General features: G+C 51.0%; 1 long non-coding RNA gene across 1 annotated transcript; it reads left to right on the top strand.

Moving 5' to 3' along the window:
- Positions 1-6,500: 6,500 nt before the first annotated feature.
- Positions 6,501-11,742, top strand: LOC131423969 (uncharacterized). The gene is made up of 2 exons (XR_009226245.1): positions 6,501-6,742; positions 7,106-11,742. It is a non-coding gene; the product is annotated as an uncharacterized LOC131423969 (long non-coding RNA).

Here is an 11,742-nt window from a genome sequence, read left to right on the forward strand (position 1 = left end):
TGGGCTTTTTTATCATTTTATAAATCCTGTTACGTCCCGATCCTGAGATGACCCGCAGCTTGCCCAGGGCTCACACGGGGCTGGGCCTTGGTTGACCATTAGCTGCCTGCCTTTGTGCTTCAGCTCTCCAGAATTCACTCTGCCCTCGGGGGCTGCCACCACATAGGAACTAAGATCGTGTGTCCCTCCCTTACCACACATTCTCTTGGCACCTGTGGCCAGCCTCCATTTCTCAGAACCTCGGTGCCCATCACCGGCCACCATGCCATGTTGCATTTTGGTTACTTTCAGTCTCATGGTTGGTTTTCTTTTAAAAGCCTGTGGACTCCATTCCCGCGTCCTGTGGGCATTTGACAGTTCTGATGGGTATGATTCTCCAAACCAAATCGGCAATACCCAGGCTTTTCTACCTGTGATCAGCAGAGGTGTGGACCAGCCAGGTTCCTCTGCCCTCAGGGCTGCTCACCCTGCCTGCTGCACGTCTTTCTACCTCCACAGCAAGCCCCAAGTGTCTTCTAGGGAGGGCCAGGTCCTCAGCTCCCACCCAGAACCCCACCCACACTTGAACCCCTCTGTGAATGTCACACGCACTGTTCCCGGGACCTGTGTGAGAGCCCAAAGCCAGCTGCTGCCCTACGTTAACGGGCCCCCAGGCACAGGGGCAGTGTCTAGATCCTGAGCTTCTGCTGAGTGGGAAGCAGCCACCAGGAAGGCCTGAGGACATGCTTGGCTTATGATTGGCTCACAGCGGCCCCAGCCTTGCCTGCTGCCTAGACAAGGCGCTCTGGCTTTTCGTCCTCTTAAAGCTTTCCTGACAAGGTAGTTCCAGTACCAGCACTGGAAGGCATTCCGTTTAGTTGGAGAGGCTGATCTTTTAGAGCCAGACTTGTTCTTAAGGAAACCACCATGAACGAGAGATGGCCATTTGGGAATGACTATCACGAGGCCAGGTTTTCTTCGTGGTTTATGCAATTATAAATCCTAGGTAAAAAGCAGTCAGGGGACATGGTTGGGCTGCCCTTCATCCTGCTCTGCTCAGGGACCTCAGGCCTCACCTTGGCCAGTGCCCTCCTCCACTCTGGCTCCCTGACAGGACCCCCCTGGTGGCTTTAATGGTCCTGCTGTGACTTAGTGCGGCTGAGAGGCCCCCTGGGGTTTGAAAACTGGTCTAATTTGGGTTTCATTCATTCACAGAAGTAGGGTGGGGCTTCATCTGCAAATAGGGTAAGTTGATGGCCTAAAGAGAAGGAAGCAGGGTTCCTTGGGTGTCTATCCCTTTGTCCTGTGCCACTCACTGAGCCAGTGGGGCTGTTCAGGAGTCCCCTGGATGTTGAGGCAGTCCTGGGACAGTGCACAGGTGTCCACTGCCATGTCTAGAACATGTGCTTCATGTGCCTAGGCTTAGGAGGCTCTGCCCAGAAGAGCAGCTGCCACCGGCCTGTCAGGACAGTAAGGCTTTGTCGGGATTTGAGTCATGGAAGAAGAGAAAGCTAACGTCTTGCAGTTAAGTAGCCATGTAGTGAGACCCTCCCACACAGCGTAAAGGGGTTGTAGCTGCATGGTTTCAGGGTGTTCACTAAGGTCACAGTCAAAACCAGCATCACAAACCATGAGGTGAAGGGAACAAATGCTTTCAGTTTTTCGTTTTAAAATGTTCACTATTCTTGGCCAAAATATTTTTTAATAGTTTTCAGCTTTAAAGATAGGTCGTATGGCCAAAGATGTTGAGCTGCACCAGGGCAGTGGTGGTGCACGTGTTCTGGGGACTCGCCAGGCCTTCGGCATGTCCACAGGCCTGCCTGTCCTGAGCGCATTGCCAGCGTCAGACCCGTGGGGCTGTGCGCTTCTTGTGTCCTTTGTCCTGCAGGGTCTGGCTGACTCCATCGTGTGTGCTGGCCAAATAGGCTTCCTGTGGTTTGTTTTAATGCCTATAGTTTGACAAGGAAGGATAAAAACTTTTTTTTTTTTTAACTTTCATGACCTATACCACCCAGTAAGAATATGCTACATAAAGAATATGTGTTTTCTATTTGATGCATGTTATTTTCCTGGTAAAATTGCCAAGGAGTCTTGAAAGTCTAGGAAAGGAAAATGTAAATGGATGCTGGTGATCATAGCAGCAATGTTTTGTAAAATGATCATCTCGCCCCTCCTCCATAGGTCTGGACAATTTTGTACAATTTGGTATCAGACTTGACAGATTTATTATCCTTTCTAACTTCTTAGACTAAAAGCACAAAAATGAAATATGAGGAAACCCTGGAAACAATTGTTATTGTCAGGAAGACTATGAAGTTGGGTCTGTCCTTTGATTGTTGTGTGTGTTTTCTCTCAATTACCTACCTGTGCTGGCAAGGATGCTGTTTACGATCCAGTTGTATCCGTGTCTTCAAGGTTTGTCAGTAGTCCTCAAAGCTGCATACCTATTAAAAAAGGTGTCTTTGCCCTCAGATTCGTATTTGGTTTTTGACTGTGGCCACCAGGCCCACCTCATCACCCAGCGTCCCCAGGGGTGGCAGCACTGGGGGAGGCTGGTCCAGAGGCTGCAGCTCAGCACCGAGCCTCAGCACAGGAGGCCTCCACAAGCCTGCGCTGAGTCACACTGAATGCAGCTCAGTGGCAGAGCAGTTGGCCAGCATGCTCGCCCTGAGTTCCATCCCCAGCACTGCGCACACAGAACACACCCACGTCCAAAGGGGTTTCTTTGGCTGTGTGCCCATGAGGTCCAAGCTGAAGAGACTCCTCCTTGGAGCCTCACCTCCTGGGCACCTGCAGAACCCCCTTCTGTCAAGAGCCAATTTCCACACCTTGCCTTCTGCTTATCCTGTTTTGTTTTGTGGTACTGGGGAGTGAACCCAGGGCACTTTACCCAAGCCACATCCCCAGTTATTTTTTGCCGGGTTTCTGTTCTCGCTCATGACTAAAAGGCTCAGGGTTTACTGAGCCAGTTGAACTGGGCTGACTGAAAATAACCACACGAGACACAGATACCTTTTTCTTTGGGTCGCTGTGACAGCTCCTCTGACCTTAAGGGTCTGCAGGAATAGAGAGCTAGAGCACATGCTGACCCTGCTGACCCCTTTTATTGAGGAGAAGCTATTCAAATGAGGCAAGGGGTCAGTTTCAGGGGGCAGAGTCTATCTTGATGTGCACTGTCAGCAGGTTGACTGACACCTGGGTAGGCCACACCCAAAGGCACAGTAAGAGAAGGGGACACACACAAGGCACTTCCATGGAAGATTCTATCCTAAACAGGGCAAGGGGTTATATTACAAAGGAACAGGTGAGCGTAGCTCCACCCATGGGGCTGTAGCAAGACACACCCATGCAAGAGACACTGAACCTTGAACCCAAGAAGGGTGGGGAAAGCTCTGTCACATTTCTGTGACTGAACACCTCAGCACCCAGCCAGGGAGTGTGACTCAGTCATGGGTAATGTTGGTCTCCCACACTTTTTATTTTTTTATTTTGAGACAGGATCTCACTAAGTTGTGGAGGCTGGATTCAAATGAGTGATTCTCCTGCCTCAGCCTCCCAAGTCTCTAGCATCACAGGTGTGGCCACTGCACCTGGCTATTCATTCCTTTGGACTGAGCTCAGAGTCAATTGTTGACGAAACTGCAGGCACCAGAGTGGCCTCCTCCCCACAGCCAGAGGAGGTCGATCCCCATTCACTCACAGTTCACGCTCAACTTTTCCCTGTTGGCCCCAGAACCACAGATCACCTTCAGTGACTCCTCTGAAGTTTGTCTTCTGGAGCGCCCACCTCACTGCCTGCCTTCCCTCATGACCATGCACCTTTAAAGTGTGTCTAACCTCGACACTACAGCGCCACCAATGACTCCACTTGCCCTGCGGATGGTCCAGCGGGGGTCCTGACCTTTCTACTTTGTCCCAGGACCCCAGCAGGGGGAGTCCTGGAAGCCCAAGGCCTGCCACTGAGCCAGGCGATGTATGGATCAGGGGGTTTGCCATGACAGGTCCAGCCTGAACCTCCAGCTGGCCCAGAGAAGAGCTTGATTTTCAGTTCTAGGAAAGAAGGTCTCCTCGCCAACACCAGGACCCAAATCCATTAGCACAGGGGCAGTGCAGGCCAGCACGTTTTGCCTGGATATGACCTGAGGAAGCCTGTTCTCACGTGGCTGAGGCACACCCGTCTTCTCCCTGAAGGTCCTACAGCTTCTCAAGGACAAAGGGTCATCCAACTGGCCTAGAGCTGTGGACCACCTGGACCTTGGGAGCCTGTGAATTCACAGGTTAGCACCACAGGCAGCAGAAGTGGCTGGTTTGCTGGGAAAAACCACAGAGCTCTGGAACAAGCTTCATTGTCTCTCTGACTCCACAACTAAGTATCACTTTCTATAAATGGAACATACGCCAAAGTTTCGTTTAAAAAACGTTGCTGAATACAGAATAACTGAACTCAGGTTTGCTTCCTGCCAGAGCCAGGACAGTGCTGTGACCTGCTCTTCCACTGGAGAGCCCCAGGGCACAGGAAAGGTGGCAGAAGACCCAGCTCCCACAGAGCCCCACCAGCACTCTCATCTGTGACACCTGCACTCGAGGAAGGCAAGCCCACCTGCTGTGATGACCCCCAGCCACCCCCAGCAGGAAGAGGGTGTAAATCAAGGGCTTCCCTGGCTCTCTGGCAAGCACCTGGCATCTGCTGAGTGTCTGGGCAGTGCCAGGCACAGGGATATAGGCAGGGAGGACTGTGCTCCGGCTCCAGGCAGCAGAGGCACACTGAGATGGAAGTAGAACAGCAGAGCCCGGCAGCTGGAATGCAAGCCCACTGCACCGTCCACTCTAGTGACACATGCCAGGCATGGCAGTGCGCCTGCAATCCCAGCAGCTCAGGAGGCTGAGGCGGGAGGATGGCAAGTTCAAAGCCAGCCTCAGTAACTTAGCGAGGCCCTAAGCAACTTGGCAAGACCCTGTCTCAAAATAAATATTAAATAAAAAGAGCTGGGAACATGGCTCGGTAGTTAAGCACTGCTGGGTTCAGTCTCCAGTGCCAAAGATAAATAAATAAATAAATAGAGTAGAATAGAATAAAAACAAGGAGAAGCCAGGCTCGTGGCTGCATCTGTAGTCAGAGGGCCCCAGGGTTGCGTGAGCCCGGGAACTCCAGACCAGCCTCGGCAACTTGGTGAAAAGAAAAGAAACTGGAAAAAGTTTTAATAATACATTTTATTTACCCCAATAAATCCAAAATGTTATTCAAACACACAATCAGTATAAGAGAGGTTTTACAGGGTCTTTTTCCAGTCTACACCCAGCATGCATATGACACCAATGACGAGTGTCACCGGGGACCAGTCCCATCCCAGTGCTGCAGCCACCCGTGGCTTGCAGCTGTGACATTGACCGTGGCTGTTCCACACCTGAAGACAGGGAAGCGGGACACAGGGTGCATGCCCGGGATTCCAGCAATCCAAGACGCCCAGGCAGTTTGAGGCCAGCCTCAGCAATTTAGTGAGGCCTTACCTAAAACTTCTTTCTCGAGGGCCAGAGGGCCCCTATGTTAACCCCCAGTACTGAAAACCAAGGTGGGAACCTGCCCAAGGCCAAGCTGGGGTGGGGACCTCGGCAGAGGGCACCACCAAGGCAGAGGCAGAGGTGGGGACGCCAAAGTGCAGGTGGGACTAGGGCCTGGGGGTCCTGTGGCCACATGTGGGATGCTTCAGGGACAGCTGGAGGCCAGGTTGGGTCAGTGGGTGCCCTAGGAGCAGGAAGGACAGTTGGAGTGGGAAGTGGAGATGGCCGTAGGCTAGAGGAATAGCTGGACTTGAGGCTCCTCTGAGCTCCACAGAGTGAAGGGAGCAGATTCCTGGTTGATTGGGGAAGGAGGGACCCAGCAAGAGTGGGAGAAAGAGGAGGAGGAGGACGTGGGTCCCCAGAGTGTCTGCCTCCCTGCTCCCCAGTGTCGTCATGGGTCACCTGTGGTGGGACACGCCTGTCTATATGTAGCCTGTTTCTCTAGGGGTCAAGAGGCTTCTAGAGTGGACAGCCTGCTTCAGAGTCAGTCCTCAGGGTTGCCCTCAGGGGGACAGCACCAGAGAGGCACTGTCCAGGGAGCAGCAGGCCAGGAGGCTGACCTGGCTGTAGGAAGGGGCAGCCAGGGGCCTCCAGGTGGGCTGAAGCAGGGAGCCTGGCCTGCCCTCCATCAGGTAACTCAGGGGGCCCAAGAAGACCGGCCCTTGTTCCAGAACTGCCCCAGAAGGCGACATGCTTCCTTTGGGGAGGCAACCCACAGGCCTCTGAACTCAGAGGAAGAGGGACCAGGTGGGCTAGTCACTGAGTTCTGCAAAGGTCAGCCTCACTCCCCGCAGAGCTTCGAACTTGCCTTTTGTTCCTGGGACTCGCTGCCTTTCTGAACCCAGTCTAAAAATTGCTGCAATTCTTGCTGGTATTAGTCATCCCCTTGTGACTGAGGCTTGGGTACATAGGTCTTTAAATCCTGCAATTATTTCTCAACCTGGGTTTTTAAGAATAAAAGTTGAAAATACAACCAACCAGAAGTGATCGGCTCTGAGTCTGTTTCAACAGTACTTCTTCTGAAGACTGGCAGATAATTCACACTCTCCGTAATAATGAAGCCAGAATTAAAGACAGGCCTTCAGTGCAGATAGGCAAGAGTCAGATTCAGAGAACCGAGGCCAGTTTGGGTCCTGGAATTGGAGACTGCCCCTGAGGAACTGAAATGCTCCTGTCTTCACAGCCCTCCTTCCACCCTTATCAGGTAACCTGCCCTGCTCCAACCTGTGGCTAAGGTCACCTGTCCCAGGCTCTGTCCCTCCTGAGGGAGTTGTTAACCCCCTTCCTGCCCTGGTCACTCCGCCTTGGCCCCTCCAGCCATCTGCTCCTCACCTTTTGGCCATCCCACTGAGCGTCCCCTGGGCCTGGTCACCTGCGCAGGAAGGAGGGAGAGGGGGGTGGGGGCAGAGGAGAACAAAGGAAGCCCAGGACCTAGAACAAAAGGCAGACGCTCTCACTTTGAGGTACCAGGACACCAGCTGTGGCCCCCTTCTCGCTCCCTGGAGAATATGTGACCCCTTTTTAAATAAACCCTGCTCTACCTGCTTGCCTCTGTGCTTCTCCAAAGGTGTACTTCAACCTGTGGGGAGCAGGACTCGCCACCGGTAACTCTGAAAAGGCAGCCCCCTGACGCTCCTCTGTTGACCCCAGAGACTCACTTCTGTTACTGAGAGTTGCCCCACCTCCACAAGTGGTTGCTCAATGCTATCTGAGCAGGTAACCTGATCTTAAGACTCCTGTGGGAAACAGGCTGATAAGAATGCCACCGAGTGGGGCCCAGGCAGACAGGACTCCGGGGTTTCCTGTGACCACTTTCTCAACATGCTGAACAAGCCTCAGAATGTCTGCCTCCCCTCAGCCCCAAACCCACCCACACCCTGTTCAAAGCACCCGTCTCACCCTCTGCTCCCAAAACACCAGGGTGTCACCCTGATCAGTGACCTGTTTGTGGGGGCCCTCTGGCCAGGAGGCTGCTCCCTGCTTCTTCACCAGCTCTAATCCCCAGAATCTCCTCTAGGCCTGCCCCACAGACAATCCTACAGAACACAGACTGAGTGTCTGTGTCCCCAAATTCATACTGAAATCTCACGTCAAAGTGATGGTGCTAGGAAGCCGGGTATTTGGGAGATGTCTTTTTTTTTTTTATAATATTCTTTTAGTTGTAGATGAACACATACCTTTACTTCGTTTAGTTTGTTTTTATGTGGTGCTGGGTATTAGGTGCAGGACAGGCTGAAGGAATGTTAGCTGCAGGATGACCACACTCCCAAACCCCCTCTGTCTGGTCCTTTATCACCTGTTTGTGTCAAGGCTGAACACTTCACCCCCCTGCTCAAGGCTGAGCACTCAACCCCCTCCCCCCTGCTGAAGGCCGAACACTCAACCCCCCTTGGGCCAAGAAGGCAGCTTGCAGACCCAGAGGCCCCATTAGATTTGGGCTATAAAAACTCCCTCCTGCCGGCCCTCTCTGTTGGTCTCTGTCGCGCTCCCCCCCCCCTCTCTCTCTCTCACTCTCTCTCCTTCTCTTTTTCTTTCTCTCTTTTCTCCTCTGTTACACTGCTGCAATAAAGGTCTCTTAGTCACTCTGAGTGTTGTGGTCACTTTCCTTTCGTTGGTGCCAAAACCTGGGAAGAGGGTTAAAACCCACTTTTAGGGTCCCTCTTCCGGAAGTGCCACTCACTGGTCAGCCTGAACCCATTTTCTTGACCGCCAGAACTCCATCCACCCCGGCCTTCAATTGGTGAGTTTCCCCTTCGTGGAAACTCAGTGGTGGCATCGGGAGGATCTGACCGTTGATTGTCCGGCAAACCTCTTCACCCACCACAGCCTGTAAGGCCACGGTGGCCCTCAGGGACTCCTTCCTTGGGCAGATTGGACTCTTGGGTTCAAAATTATTCCCCTTCCCCTTCTCAGCTGGTAGTTTACCAGCATAGGCTTTGTAGGTCTCCCTCAAAGGACTGGTAACTGTTAGGTTGATGGTGGTGACTTGAGGGCGACTTAGAACAAAGCAGCCTGTGGGGGGGGGGGACATATCAATCAGGTGCCAGCGGAAATGCCTGTCAATCAGCCAGATCTCCTGACTAATGCCTGTCAATCAGCAGGACCCCCTGGCCAATCCTGGAGTTCAGCCAACTCCCCTGACCAACTCCAAGGGGACAAGGGACCCTAAAAACACCTTTTCCTGTCCCAAGCCCTTCCCTTCCTGCTGTAAAACCCATAAAAGTCCAGTCCAGTCGAGCTGCCACGCGGTTTCTCCTCAGACCCTTCCCCTGTCCCCTCTGTGGGTCCGAGTTCTGCCCGGGAGTGAGATCTCAATGAAGCTCAAACAAGCTGAGGAGAGCCCTCAGACCCCTATCCAAGATCTGGTGAAAATGGCCTTTAAAGTTGCTTTGTCATCAGTGAAAACAGGTTACTAAGAATTAAAGTCCCTCACAGGCTTTTTGGGATACTCACTCCCGTCTTCCCCTCTGCTCTACCTGTTCTGCTGCTCAAGTTTCCTTGCTAGGAAAATCCCAAACCCCTTTCCCATTCTTCTTTCACATCTCCTTCCTCATCCTCAGATCCACGGAGCTGCTCTCAGCCCCGCCTTCCCCTCTTCCCACTCCCTACCCAGGCCACAGAAAAGTCTTAACTGACCTTCTCCAGAATCTTCACCATGGCTGATTTTAGGACTTTCAGCAAAAGAATCTCTACAAAAGAGTTCAGTGTAGATAAACTTCCCTCTTTTCGTGTTGCCCTGTTTTACTTGGTCACTGGCTGGAAAAATCAGCACTCCAGGTGCTGGACACCCCCTTACTAGTTTTTCACAAAAATATGTAGGCCTCTGGCCTTGAGCTGGGGCTTCTCAGAGATGGCTACATTTCTAAGATAAGGAAGTTACCAACTGGGCTCCATGGTAACAGCTGGAGGGGGAGGAAAGAAAGGGAAGGAAAAGCTCTCCTCTTCCCAGGTGTCCTTGAAGGGTTAACTTGCCCAGAACAGAGAAAAAAAAAAATATTATATCAAGCTGGTGTTCTCCAAAAGGTTGCATGGTAATTTTAGGCTTATAAAAATAACATATTGGAGATTTATTTATATCATTTAATTTTCTATAACTGGACCTGTTATCAATAAGATAAATATGAAGTTCTATACACTGGGTACAATTTAAATGTAATATCATATTGTGTTAGCTAGTATTCATATGACTTCAAGCAACAATATATATAAACTTTATAAAATGATATTTAAGAAACAAAGATCAACTTCAATACTAAAACACTTTACCTAAGATTTATAAAGAGCCTTGCCTTACCAGAGATAAGGCTCTGCCTCCCATCTTACTACATGTCAAAATGACTTTGCTGGCTATTTATGATCAAGATTTAAAGTTAAATTAAAAGGGCCAAGAAAACCAATATTTGGCTCTGGCCCTCTGAGTCAGTCTGAATCCAGGGAACAGGGAACTTCTCTAAAGAGCTTTGCAACCTGGGCCACATAACCTCCTGATCAGGGAGATTAATGAGACCACTGGAGAATGAAAAGCCAATCAGTGCACTTGCTGTGAATAGGAGGGTCATTGGAGACAGGAGACATCCCTGAAGCTTCCAAGGGAAGCCACATGGTCAAGCAAGACCTGGACCCATCCACAAATGGCACTAGCAGAACTAAGAAGCTGTTCTCAAGTTCCCCCATGACTGACCCCTATGGGAACGTGGCTGACTCTTAACAATAGATAGAAACAAAGTCAATTTTGACCAGCTTGATCTTAAACACCTACCCAAAACAGTTAAGCCAAAACACAGTCATTCCTGGGAGTAATGAAGGTCAAGAACAACTAGAAAAGAGGAGACAGCAACTAAGGCAACAGGCTCCATGGGGAATGTTCAGTCAAGTATGGCCTTGGCTCCTCCCCCTCGCAGGACCCCTATTAGTCCTCTTTCTCTTCTCCTATTAGGACCATGTCTATTAAATTGCCTACAGAAGTTCCTGCAAGATCAGATACACAAATTCACCAACCAGTCAGTCAATTAACTACTTCTTCAAGACTACCAGCCCTGGTGCCCAAGACAGAGACCTATGACTCCTGACCAACTCCTCTAGCTCCAGAGACTCTACCCCCACCTAAAACCCTCCCTAATCCCTTTTCCAGATTTTACAACACCTCTTTCACTTCCTAGGAATGAGAACTACTCTCCGGCAGGTCCACTCTGCTTGTTCTACCTGCTCTACAGCATCCCCACAAGGAAGCATCAAACCTAAGCTCCCCACACCTCAGATGAGGAGCCACCAGCCAGGCGAAGACTGGTAGATCAACTCCACCCACATGCCTAGGCACAAAAAGCTTCGCTACCTACTTACTTTGGTTGATACTTTTTCAGGTTGGAGAGAAGCCTTCCCTACCTCCAGGGAAACTGCTGACACTGTAGCCTCCATCCTCATTCAGCAGATATTTCCAGGTTCGAACTTCCTACCTCCACCCAGTCAGACAACAGTCCGGCCTTCACTTCTCAGGTTGTTCAACTAGTCTCCAAAGGCCTCAACGTCACTTAGTCACTTAGAGGCTCCACATCCCCCACCAGGTAAGGCTGAGAGGCCTAATGTCATTCTCCAGGATCATCTCACTAAACTTGCTATTGATCTCAGGCTCTTCTGGCCCAATCTCCTGCAGTTGGCCCTCATCTGAATTCAGGCAGCCCCTGGAGCTCCCTCAGGCCTTAGCCCCTTTGAGCAACTCTGTGGGTGCCCTTTCTTAACCAACCAAAGCTTTCCCATCACTCCTCCTCCCTTGTGTCCTACCTGCTGTGATAGTAGGAGCAAATGTGACTCCATTTTGTTTTATGACTTCATCCTGTAAAACAACCAGGACAAGTAGAAGGGTCATGACTGGAGCAAGATGTTCTTCTCCTTTTGCTATAGAAACCTTTAAGAATATGGAACTACCTAATGGGGCATTGTTTCTATAACTAGGGTAACGGGGCTCTGTTTCTGTAACTGGGGTGACTGGGCTAACTGTGATTGGTTAGGCTTCCCCCTGCTTGACTGCACTGTCCCGCTTCTGTAACCTGGCTGGCTTGCATTGGCTAGACCCCCCAAACATCCCTTTTGCGGTTTTCAGGCTTCTAAGGAGTGCCCTTGCAATTGTTCGGGACTGATCAAGGGAACAGCTTTATGTTCTGGTCAGCCGCCACCGGTGTGCTTCAATAAAGGCTTGATTCGATTATA

Source organism: Marmota monax, unplaced genomic scaffold, assembly GCF_021218885.2.
Source record: "Marmota monax isolate L192 unplaced genomic scaffold, Marmota_monax_Labrador192_F-V1.1 WCK01_AAM20220418_F8-fsc00125, whole genome shotgun sequence".
NCBI lineage: Eukaryota > Metazoa > Chordata > Mammalia > Rodentia > Sciuridae > Marmota > Marmota monax.